Source organism: Enhydra lutris, unplaced genomic scaffold (assembly GCF_002288905.1).
Source record: "Enhydra lutris kenyoni isolate GAN:26980312 unplaced genomic scaffold, ASM228890v2 scaffoldscaffold33, whole genome shotgun sequence".
In the NCBI taxonomy this organism is placed as follows: domain Eukaryota; kingdom Metazoa; phylum Chordata; class Mammalia; order Carnivora; family Mustelidae; genus Enhydra; species Enhydra lutris.
In genome coordinates, this window is record NW_019154117.1 from 17,683,806 (window position 1) to 17,697,020 (window position 13,215).

Genomic DNA, 13,215 nt, shown 5'->3' on the forward strand with positions numbered 1-13,215 from the left:
AGCAGAAGAGATGCATAATTAAAGAATCATAATGTAATATGGTAAATGTAAGGTATTATGGGGACACTGGAAAGAGCGCCTAACCCAAGGGAGCATGGAAGAGGGAAGTTGTCAAAGTTTGCTACAGTACCGGATGGCTTATTCACGTTGAATAAATAAAGTCACCTGTTTATGACTGCAGAGGCAGTGGTGGCAGGATGTTCCAACAGATGGAGAAAATAAGCAAAAAGAGGCATGGGATATGTAGGAGATCACAGTCCATTAGGGAGGACAGAGGGGGCCGTAATATGTTCCCCTAAGAACTCCAGTGTAGGCTTCTAAAAAAATCAGATCCCTTTGCTATAGAAATCAGCAGAAAGGGTTTTGGCAAACTGTCCAGCATCCTTGCCACGCACAAGACGCATATAACAGACACGATCTTGGGTCCTCATGGAGCTTCCGTTCTGGAGGAAGACAAAAACATCCCTGGGTAGGCAAGGAGAGAAGTGAAGGGCAAAGAGAAGAGTGTATGTCAGGTGCAGGACATGAAGGAGTGTTGTCCACCCCAGGCCAAGAGAGAGGAGGTCCCAGTGGCTGGGGCGGAATGAGCAAGCACCAGGGCAGCAGAGATGTTGCTGCTACCAAGAACCATCACGCTAGTAAAGAAAAAATAACAATAATAATAAAAAATTCTGGTCTGGTGGATGGAACTAGAGGGTATGATGCTGAGCGAAATAAGTCAATCAGAGAAAGACAATTATCATATGATCTCCCTGATATGAGGAAGTGGAGAGGCAACATGGGGGGTTTGGGGGGTAGGAAAAGAATAAATGAAACAAGATGGGATCGGGAGGGAGACAAACCATAAGAGACTCTTAATCTCAAAAAACAAACTGAGAGTTGCTCGGGGAAGGGGGGTAGGGAGAGGGTGGTTGGGTTATAGACATTGGGGAGGGTATGTGCTATGGTGAGTGCTGTATTATTGGGTTGGTTTCTTTTTTTTTTTAATTTTTAAATTTTTTTTATTAACATATAATATATTATTAGCCCCAGCGGTACAGGTCTGTGCATCGCCAGGTTTACACTTCACAGCACTCACCATTTATTCATTTATTCCTTTCCTACCCCCCAAACCCCCCAGGTTGCCTCTCAACTTCCACATATCAGGGAGATCATATTGAAAGGTCCCCCAATAATAGGTCCGTGATCAAAGGAGAGAAACTGATATAAAGCAAAGGTCAAGCAAAGCTTTATTTCACGCCAAGCATCAAGAATCAAACTGACTCTTCGGGGCCGCCTCTTACACAGAGGGCAACAACCCCCAGCCTCACAGACTAACTTTCTGGTATTTTTTTTCTTTTATCATACCTGAAAAAAACTCCTGGATTATACAAAATAAAACAACCTATGTTGATATGTAAATATTATACTTCCGTGAGGATGTAAATAGAAACAGAAATGGAAGAGAAATAACGGATGCCACAGAAATACAAAAGATTATATGAGAATATTATGAAATGTTTATTATATGGCAACAAATTGGACAGTCTAGAAGAAATGGATAAATTTCTAAAAACAGCTAACCTTCTAAACAGAATCAGGAAAAAAACAAAATTTAAACAGAGCTACTACTAGCAATAAAATTAAATATTTAAAAACTCCCAAAATACAGAAGTCCAGGACCAGGACTACAGGTAAATTCTATTAAACATTTAAAGAAAAGTTAATACCTATTCTCCAACTATTCCAAAAAACAGAAGAGGAAGGAAAGCTTCCAAATTCATTCTATGAGGCTAACATTACCCTGGTACTAATACCAGATAAAGACACTACAACAAAAGAAAATTACAGATCAATGTCTCCGATGAAACACAGATATAAAAATCCTCAACAAAACACTAGCAAAACAAATCCAAAGATACATTTTTTAAAAATCATCTCTACGGGGCGCCTGTGTGACTCAGTCATTGAGCATCTGGCTCTTGACTTGGGCTCAGGTCATGACCTCGTGTCTTGAGAATGGACCCCGTGTCAGGCTCTGCTCTCAGTGGGGAGCCTGCTTGAGATTCCTTCTCTCTGCCCCTCCCTGGATTCTTATATACTCTTTCTCTAAAATTAATTTTAAAAACAATAATAATTTAAAAATCACCACCATGATCAAGTAAGATTTACTCCAGGGATGCAAGGATGATTCAAAATTCACAAATCTATTGACATGATACATCACGTTAACAGGAAAAATGATAAAAGCCATATGATCATCTCAATAGACACAGAATAAGCATGTGACAAAGTACAACAACCATTCTTGATAAAAACTGTCAATAAAGTAGGGTCTAAAGGACCATACCTCAACATAATAAAGGCCATATATGAAAAACCTACAGCCAGAATCATACTCAATGGTAAAAAACTGAGAGCTTTACCCTTAAAATTAGGAATGGGAAAAAAATGTCTACTCTTACCACTTTGATTCAACACAGTACTAGAAGTCCTAGCTACAGCTATCAGACAAGAAATAAAATGCATCCAAACTGGTAAGAAAGAAGTATTTGCAGATGACATGATTCTATATATAGAAAACCCTACAGACTCCACCAAAAAGCTACTAGCACTGATAAATGAATTCAGTATAGTTTCAAGACACAAAATTAATATACAGAAATCGGTTGCATTTCTAAACACTAATAATGAAGTAGCAGAAAGAGAAGTTACAAAAACAATCCCATTTACAACTGCACTGGAAAAAAAAAACCTAATAATAAACTTAACCAAGAAGGTGAAAGACCTGTACTCTGAACACTATAAAACACTGATGAAAGAAATTGAAAATAACAAGCAAACAGAAAGGCACCCCATCATCATGGATTGGAAGAACCAATACTGTTGAAATGTCCAAACTAACCAAAGCAATCTACAGATTTAATGTAATCCTTATAAAAAACCGACAACATTTTCCACAGAACTAGAATAAATAACCCTACAGTTTGTATGGAACCACAAAGGACCCCAAACAGCCAAAGTAATCTTGAAAAAGAACAAAGCCGGAAGGGTCACAGTCCTAGATTTCAAGATATACCCTAAAGGCATAGTAATCAAAGCAGTACCGTACCAACACCCAAGGAAACACACACATCAAGTGAACAGAATAGAGACCCCAAAAATAAACTCATGCTTATATGGTCAGTTTATCTATGACAAAGGATCCAAAAATGCAAAATGGGGGAAAGACCGTCTTTTCAACACATGGTGCTGGGAAAACCGAACCCCTAATGTGAAAAAAACCCACACACACATAACAAAACAGAAATTGGACCACTTTCTAATACCATACACAAAAATAAGCTCAAAATGGATTTAAAGATCTAAATGTGAGATCTGAAACCATAAAAATTCTAGAAAATATATAGGCAGTAATCTCTTTGACATCAACCATCACAATGTTTTTCTAGGTATGTCTCCTCTGGCAAGGCACACAAATGCAAAATTGAACTACAAGAATCAATGAATGAATGAGTGAGTGAATGAATATAAAAAATAAACTACCAGAACTGTATCAAAATGAAAAGCTTTTACACAGCAAAGGAAACATCCACAAAAAGGCAACCTACCAAATGGGAGAAGAGATCCCCAAATGATGTATCTGATAAGGGGTTAATATCCAAATATAAAGAAGTTATACAGCTCAACACCAGAGAACCCCCAAATAATTCTATTTAAAATGGGCAGAGGGCCTGTATAGACATTTTAAAAGACACAGGAAAAGATGCTCAACATCACTAATCATCAAGGAAAGGCAAATCAAAACGACGATGAGATATTACTCACATCTGTCAGAATGACAGGTCAAATAAAAAACAAAGTGTTGCTGAGGATGTGGAGAGAAAAGAACCCTCATGCGTTGTTGGGAGGAATGCAAACTGGTACAACCACTGAGGGAAACAGTATGGAGGTTCCTCAAAAAATTAAAAATAGAATTACCACATGATCCATTATTTCCACGACTGGCTATCTGCCCAAAGAAAACAAAACACTAATTGGAAAAGATACATGCATCCCTAGGTTTATTGCAGCATCATTTACAATAGCCAAGATATGGAAGCAACTCCAGTGTCCACTGATAAGTAAATTACAAATAAGATGTGGTACCTGTACACACACACACACACACGCCACAGAATATTAAAAAGCATGAGATCTTGCCATTTGCAACAACATGGATGGACCAACAGAGTATAATCCTAAACGAAATAAGTCTTTCAGCAAAAGACAAATACCTTAGGATTTTTCTCTTACGTGGAATTTAAGGAAGAAAGAAAAAGAGACAGGAAAACAGACTCAAACACAGAGAATGGTGACTGCCAGAGGGAGGCAGGTTGGGGTGTGTGTGAAATACATAAAAGGGATTAAGAGTACACTCACCTTGAGGAGCACTGAGTAACGTACAGAATCACTGAGACATTATGCTATAAATCTGAAACTAACTTAACACTGTAATGTTAGCTACAATTCAATAAAAATAATTGTACTTTGATGTAGAGTCTTATTAACTAGGAAGTTAATAAAGTAATAACTTCTTTTTAATTTTGATGAAAGAAGTAACATGTTCAAAACGTTGTAGAATATGATTTTTTGCTTTTGAAGAGTGGTTGCCCATAGACTTACATTTTCTATTATCACCAGGAGCCCAAATTACCCTGAGCTGAGAAAAGAAATAAAAACACTGAGAGCTTTGGTGATCTGCCCAAGGCTATTAAGGATGTAAATGACAGGCGGGGCAGGCATTCAATTTTATGTCTGCTATTATCTTATTCCAGTACACCAGGAGCTAATTTGACCTTGGGAAGAAAGACTTTCCTGTTGGGGGTAATTATTTACATTGTTAGAGTTCTACACATCAACTGATTAAAATCATGATGATCATGAAGATGATAAACCCCCAGCCTTCACGCAACTCAACAGGAAGACAAGCCATGTCAACACAAAGCAGAGGTACAACGGGAGGGGGCAGGAGTTCGGGGCCCTGGGGAGGCGGGATGGTCACTGCTCAACCACAAAGGTCTCCCACAGGTGCCATCATTCAACTGCTTCCTTTGCTCTCAGTATAAAAGGGAGGGAACTCAGAGGCATCCAAAATACAACCGGCATCATCTTCCACCTTTTTGCAACCAACTACACTTCAATTATCTAAGTGATTAAAAAAATCAAAAGTTGGTTTTTCTAGATTTTCAAAAAGTCATCTTTCTACCTTTAGTAAATTATACACTCAACATACAAAAGTGATTTCCTAACCGGATCCTGTAAATGGTCAAGTTAAACACACCTGTATCTTTACCTCTAATTACAATTCGAAAGGGCTAAATATTTTAAGATTTGATTGAGGCAAAATACAAAGTAACAGGAATGACGAGAAGCTACTTTAGAATACTGGAGATCATTTTTAATTAAACCCAACAGTTTTGGGTGTTAGAAATCAAGATAAGTGTATGACTTATCTTGTTCAATGTCTCAAAGCTCCCTGAAAATATCTGAGCTTCCAAAGGAAGTGTCAATGGCAAAGAAAAAAAAAGCGCCAACTGTCCCAGCTTCTAATAAACATGAATTTTACTCTAAAGGTAGGTTTATTTGTAAACACATCTATGCGCCTGCGTGTACACACACAACCTATTAATAATTTGTTTCCGATGGAGTCATTACTGTATCCCATTTGAGTTCTCCCCACCCCCAATAAAAGCTTTTACTACAGACAGGATGCTTTCTAGAATATTTTGGCTAGGATAATAGTGCAGAGTTTATCAAGTTAGTGAGAGCACCTATGTCTAAATTCAAAATACTGGAAGAACATGTGACTCCCTTGGCAGGGCTCCAGTAGAAACCCAGGGGGTAATTTATGTTTTGTCACATGTTTGTGGTACTCCCTCCTCAGTGAGGTGACGGGTTGTTCAGAGAAGGCAGGTCTGAGAGGAGTGCAGGTTCTTCACACCTGTCACCTCTCTACCATCCAAAAATGGGGACACAGCTCTGCCAAGAACAGCAACTGTGAAGGACTTGAGATCTAACAAGATTTAGCAGCACTGAGGATCATTCTAGCTTTTATTAAAGAGTCTGAGTCATGACAGTGTTTGAACATCACATGTTCACCTTTAGATTTTAGGGTAACGACAAAGTTGGATGGAATTCAAAAGACTCAAGGCAAATATTTCACATATGTTGGGTGGATGGATAGAGGTTCAAAGAGATGGATGGTCACATTGGTTTCTGGACTGTGGATTGTTTTTAACTTCATGAGATTTCCCCTTCTGGCCAGTTTAAAAAAAACAAAACAAAACATTTCTTTGGGGGCGCCTTGGTGGTTCAGTGGGTTAAAGCCTCTGTCTTTGGCTCAGGTCATGATCCCAGGGTCCTGGGATCAAGCCCCACATCAGGCTCTGTGCTCCACGGGGAGCCTGCTTCCTCCTTTCTCTGCCTGTCTCTGCCTACTTGTGATCTCTGTCAAATAAATAAAGAAAATATTTAAAAACAAAACAAAACAAAAAAACATTTCTTTGGATGTGCGAAGTTCATACTCAGCCTTGAGGTAGGGGAAGAAATGAGTATTTCAATGGTCAAACCAATCTCAGTACTCCTCATTGGCCCCAAACCTTCTTCAACTTCCAACCCAGGCTGAATGGATAGTGGGGTTAGTTTTACCTGTGATGGTGATAAAGGAGAAACCCAGTTCTTTCTACATCTTATTCTTTCCTGTTTTCCAAACTCTTATATTTCAAGCTCTGATTTCAGCAATTTTCACAGTAAAGTCAACACTGATTAATCAGAGAACTATTGGCATAAATGGAAAAACTCCAGCTCAAGATTTTGGTGGAGAATTTCTTCTTGTTGTTATTGTCACACTAGCGAGAACTCCAAGTTCTTAGTAAGGAGAAAAATGTACCATGAGATTTTTAATATCCAATGGGACACAGAAAGAAAGAGAATGAATTTAACATTTGCCAGAGAACCAGCAACCCTGGGTTCCAGCCAAAGTCTGAACATTAGTCTCCCTGTTCCCAGAAGCTCATGCAGAAGCTGACTTTTCAAACTGGATGAGGAAGTGGGACTGAAAAATGTATTTAAACAGATGTTTTAAAAATTAGAAAATAAAAGGGTCTTAAAATACTTCAAGCTCTGAGAAACTCTTCTATAAAAAAAAGTGGCAGAAGTTGACCATTTTCACTTAACTGGGCCTGATTTCCTCACAGGGGTCTTAATAGACCCATCTGGAATTCAGGCCCTTGTTTTCTGAAAATGAGGTTAAGGGGAACTGCTCCACACACACACAGAGATATAAAATATTATCAAGCCTCCTTTTGGTGTTTAAAAAAAAAAAAAAAGTAATATCCTTGATCCTGCCCCGAAAATACTAGACTTCACTGCTTTAATGTGAAGTTGGCTATTTGATGTTTAAGTTGTATACCTGGTGAATTACCATCTCAACAAATAAAAGTATCTATTAATGATGAGTAAAAATATTTAACGACTTCATTTCCACGTAGGACATGTAAGGTATGTTGACTACAAACAGCTTCTATACCTTGAGAAGACGATCAACCTGACCTGCATCCCTGATTCTTTAACTGACCAACAAAGAAATGATCATTTCTGTGTAAACAACAGTAGGAAGAGGAGGAGGAGAAAGCACCATTGCCACGACTCCAGGGATGGAGATGGGATGAAGATGGGGCTCCTCCTTCTCTCCCGACCCCCACCCAATCCCTGGAAGCTCCAGGTCAGAGGCTGGCTGTGTGAGGCCCCTGTAAAACTCAAAGGAAACAGAGAGTCTGCCCTGAATCATATAGGTCACCTTGGAGATGTTACCCTCACAAAAGTCATCAAGGCAGTCGATCCAGCTGAACAAAGCAAACATCCCCAATGCTCGCCCTTCAGCTTACCCTTGGGTGGAGATGAATCAGATCATTCCATGCAAAAGATTCCCAGAAGTCCCCTTCCCCATTATGGAAAGGTTGATAGGAAAGCAGAACCCAGACTGAACACTTCCAAATAATGTTAAGGTATTTCTATCAGTGCTTCTCAACCGTGGCCACTTAATGAGAAGCACTGCAGAGGCTTCTAAAAGTTCTAAAAGTTCAGGCTATATTCCAAGAATATTTAGCATGGACTTTCTGCAGGTGGTACCTGGGGGGGTGGGCAGCAGCAAAGCTTCCCAGGTGATTCCAGTGTGCAGCCAAAACTGAGAACGAAGGTCGGCAGCATCCTGTGGCCTGATACACCTAGCAGTCAGGAGAGGGAGATGTGGGCACCAAAACTCAAGACACAGGGGGCAACTGGTGACAAAGGCATCCTGTTACCCAAATGCAGGGCCTGCACGACTTCAAACAGAACTAGCAAATGTCCTGTGCATCAAATAAACACCCCCCCCTCCACACCCCCAACTCTGCAATTCAGGCTCTTGAGAACTGTTTCTGGCAGGAAGGCCCAAACCCATCCTCTCAAAGGTGCCTTGGAATTCAGCAAAAGCAACCAGTGGAAGACTCAGATGCTTTTTGCAGGAATTTCAGACTTCACACGTTCAGAAACGCTGAATCAGAAATGAGGTACTTGGCTCAGAAAGGCAGGCAAAATCATCTTAGTGCTTAATGATTAACTCTCCTTTTTAAAGATGTTTTTGCGAGGAGCCCTTGTAATGAGCTGTCCATAATAACCCAGTGGGGTGAAGAGGTCTCCTGAGCAGGAGGGCAGGGGGAGAGCTGGAGTCAGCAGCCCAAGAGCCTGGAGACCTTTCTCATTTTTCCAGGGATCACTGACCAAAGAACAAAAAGGCTTTTGAGAAGTCAGGCAGCGCTATCCTTTGCCCTTGGGAAATGCACACTCTCCATCATCCACACAGATTCTGTGGAACCTTTAGAAGGATAAAAAGTATTTCCTTTACTGCAGGACAGGCCTAGAATGAGAATTTCCCAAGTTGGACAGGCTACAAACAGCAAAAAATATGAAGCTCTTCAGGCTTCAGTGAAATCATCACTAGTAAACATGAGTTATAAGCTGACTCCGTTTAGGAGCCCTGCCACTGAGCGATTGCTTTTGTAATATTTATTCAAGAAGTCATAAATTCTACCATGTGCTCATATGACACTCTTGAGAGACATTCATGAAAATTAAGCCTTATCAACACAGTGAGCAAACACATATGAATCATTCTTTAAACAAAACAAAACAAAACAGGAAAAGTATAAGAAAATAATCTTCCAGGCTATATATCTTAATTAGAAAAAACAAACAAACAAATTGGTTAAAAACCAAAGGCTGAACTAAATTTCTGATACATTTCCCTTCATAAGAAGCCTATCAAGGGGCGCCTGGGTGGCTCAGTGGGTTAAAGCCTCTGCCTTCGGCTTAGGTTATGATCCCAGGCTCCTGGGATCGAGCCCCGCATCGTGCTGTCTGCTCAGCAGGGAGCCTGCTTCCTCCTCTCTCTCTCTGCCTGCCTCTCTGCCTACTTGTGATCTGTCAAATAAATAAATAAAATTTTCCAAAAAAAAAAAAAAAAAAGAAGCCTATCAAGTCATAAGCAGAGATTTTTAACAACCTAGCTGAGCAATAAAATCACTACCATGTAAAATAAGACCCTCTAGGGGCACCTGGTGGCCCAGTTCATACAGCCTTCAACTCAGGCCCTCAAAGAGCCTTCAACTCAGGGTCCCAAGGTCAAGCCCCACACTGGGCACAGAACCTACTTAATAAATAAATACGCCCTAATCACTTAGTTCTCTTCTACATACTTCCAATAAAGTGTTCCCACCTCTGAAAAATACAAGATAATGGAATTAAATAGTAATAAGCAAGGAAAAGATTGACTACAAAACTACTTAAGGTTCTATTTCTCTCCCTCCTAACTAATCATTTGTTTCAAGTCATGCAATACTCGGTAAAGAACACGTGTATCAAGCGTCCTACACTCATTACTTAATACATGAACTCTAATCATTTTATTATCTTATGATCTAAGCAGGGTACTTTGTTACAGTTTCACCTTTGGAATCGGGACTAGCCCCCAGAAAAAATTATTTGGCAAACAATAGGGAAGGAATGGATGACAAAGACTTAAACAAGTAATAGAAGAAACAATAAGTCCATTTTTAGGTTTTGAACTTGGCCCAATAATAACCTTGTATTTCTGGAGTGTCATTTCATGCGTCCTGCACTTCCTTTTGCCCATGTTGGCTTAGGAAGGAGATAGAACAGGTGTTGTCTGCATTTAACCTTTGGGGAAACGGAAGACCAGGGAGGCTGCATGGCTTCCCCAAGGACTCGGGTGGGCTACCACAGCCTGTGGATAAAATCCACTCGTCGCCTGTTTTTGTACGGCTCACGAATTAGGAATAGCATTTACATTTTGCAAATAGTTTCCAAGGGAGCCCACTCGTTTGTTGACACCTCTCCTATGGGTGATTTTGCACTACGACAGAGAAGAAAAGAGAGTCTATGGCCCTGAAAGCCAGAAACATTTATTCTCTGGTCCTTTACAGAAAAAGATTGCTGACTCTTGCCCAAGGCCTACAGGGGAACCATGAACAGAGCCCAGATTTTTGGGAAACCAACCAGTGTTCTTTCTACTCAATCTTGTGCCTCTCCATAAGCCTATGGTTCATCCCAGGCATTTTTGTGAGGGCTAAGAAGAAGTTTATGAAGCATAAATGTTGGTACTTGGAATAGAAAGAATGAAGGCATTGAGAAGGGAGCCAGATACAGCAAATGAGGAGGAGACAGGAGAGGAATTTGACCCCAGCATAGACCATATCCAGAATCTCACCTGATTTACATGATTTAAATGATGAGATTTGGAAAATTTTGAGTTGAGATTTCAATTAGATTTGAGACTTACAGTTCATGCTGGAATGGGACAAATAAATTTTGCATGTGAAATTAACATGCATTGGTGGGGGAGAGGGCAGACTGCCCTGGGTTGAATAATGTCCCCCTAAAATTCATCCCACCCCCATACCTCAGAAAGTAACTTTATTTGGAAATAGTGTCTTCATAGGTATAATCAAGTTCTGATGAGGTCATCTTTGGGATGAGGTTGGGCTCTAATCCAATGATGGGTGTCCTTATAAAAAGAGGGAAATTTGGACACAAAGAGGAGAATGCCATAAGAACAGAGTCACACAGGAACTCTGTGTGAGGACAGGCAGGGACTGGGGTGACATGTTTACAAGCCAATGCGCTCCAAGGATATCTAGCATCACCAGAAGCTAGGAGAGAAGCACAAAACAGAGGCTCCCTCAGAGCCTCCAAGTGGAATCCGTCAACCTTGACTTCAGGCTTCTAGCCTCCAGAACCATGACAGAGTGTAAATCTTTATATTACCGTATTTATTGAAATAATCTGCAAGTGAACGGACCTACGCAATTCAAACCCATGGTGTTCAAGGGTCAACTGTGTAAGTGATCAAAAAAGAATTATACAATTTTTAAAAGATTTATTTATCTGAGAGACAGAGAGAGCAAAGAAGCAGCGGGAGGGGCAGAGGGAGAGGAAAAAGGAGAAAGGGAATCTCAAGCAGATTCCCTACTGAATGCTGAGCCCAACACAGGGATCCTTCTCAAGATCCTGAGATTATGACCTGAGCAGAAACCAGGAGTGGGTTACTCAATCAAAGGAGTTCACCCATGTCCCCCAGAATTGCACACTTTCAACCAGATACAAGACATGTATCAAAACCAACATACCACGGACCCACTACAGTCACTTCTAGAATCTCCCAATGGTTCAGTATGCATCTCTCACATTGCTTGGCACCAGATAAACTGAAGGTTAATTCTCCAACCCAATCCCATACACACACATTTTTCAGCATAACATTTTTGAAGGTTGAAGCAAGATACATTCCTTCATTTCTTCAAAAGTGTAAGGAAATGGTGGTAAAGACATGAGGTTGCAGACACAATAGAAAGTTAAGTCAAAAATTAGGTGCATGCAATGTCCCTGTGTAATTCAGTCACTGAATAAAAAACTTAGATTGACTACTTTACAACTCTTTGTAGACCATATATAAAATACAGATGAATACAGTTGCTACAAGTTCATGAGAAAGTTGTCCTTGGGGTCCACACTAAAGCCCATGCAATGCTGACATTTTAGCAGCTAAATTCTTTTTAGTAGATCCACAAGAGACTCATCTGAGACATAATTTTCCTATTTATCATGAGGTCTTGTTGTATCATGGTATCAATTATTTTAAATGAACTATTCCTAGAGATACCACCTCACACCAGTTAGAATGGCTAAAATTAACAAGTCAGGAAATGACAGATGCTGGTGAAGATGCTGAGAATGGGGACCCCTCCTACACTGTTGGTGGGAATGCAAGCTGGTGCAACCACTCTGGAAAACAGTATGGAGGTTCCTCAAAAAGTTGAAAATAGAGCTACCCTATGACCCAGCAATCACACTATTGGGTATTTACCCTAAAGATACAAATATAGTGATCCGAAGGGGCACGTGCACCTGAATGTTTATAGCAGCAACGTCCACCATAGCCAAACTATGGAAGGAGCCTAGATGTCCATCAACAGATGAATGGATAAAGAAGATGTGGTATATATATATACAATGGAATACTATGCAGTCATCGAAAGAAATGAAATCTTACCATTTGCAATGATGTGGATGGAACTAGAAGGTATTATGCTGAGCGAAATAAGTCAATCAGAGAAAGACAATTATCATATGATCTCCCTGATATGAAGAATTTGAGAGGCAACATGGGGGGTTTGGGGGATAGGGAAGGAAAAAGTAAAACAAGATGGGATCGGGAGGGAGACAAGCCATAAGAGACTCTTAATCTCACAAAACAAACTGAGGGTTGCTGGGGGGGTGGGGGGGAGGGAGAGGGTGGCTGGGTTATGGACATTGGGGAGAGTATGTGCTACGGTGAGTACTGTGAAGTGTGTAAACCTGGCGATTCACAGACCTGTACCCCTTGGGGCTAATAATACATTGTATGTTAATAAAAAATTAAAAATAAAAAAATAAAGAAAAAATTAAAAAAAAAACTATTCCTGGTCTAGATTTTAAATGAACTTAGTATTTTCCAATGGATTTGCCTTCCAATATACCATATAAAATTGTATTTGCCTCCTCCTCCCACATTCTCATTTCATTTTTTTCTTATGTTTTGAAACAAAATTGTATTTTTAAAAAATTTCATTTATTTACTTGAGAGAGAGCAAACAAGAG

General features: G+C 40.0%; 1 protein-coding gene across 1 annotated transcript in view; it reads right to left on the bottom strand.

Moving 5' to 3' along the window:
- LOC111153499 (G protein subunit alpha 14) overlaps positions 1-13,215 on the bottom strand; it is a 189,820-nt gene that overhangs the window by 70,612 nt on the left and 105,993 nt on the right. The window lies entirely within an intron of this gene.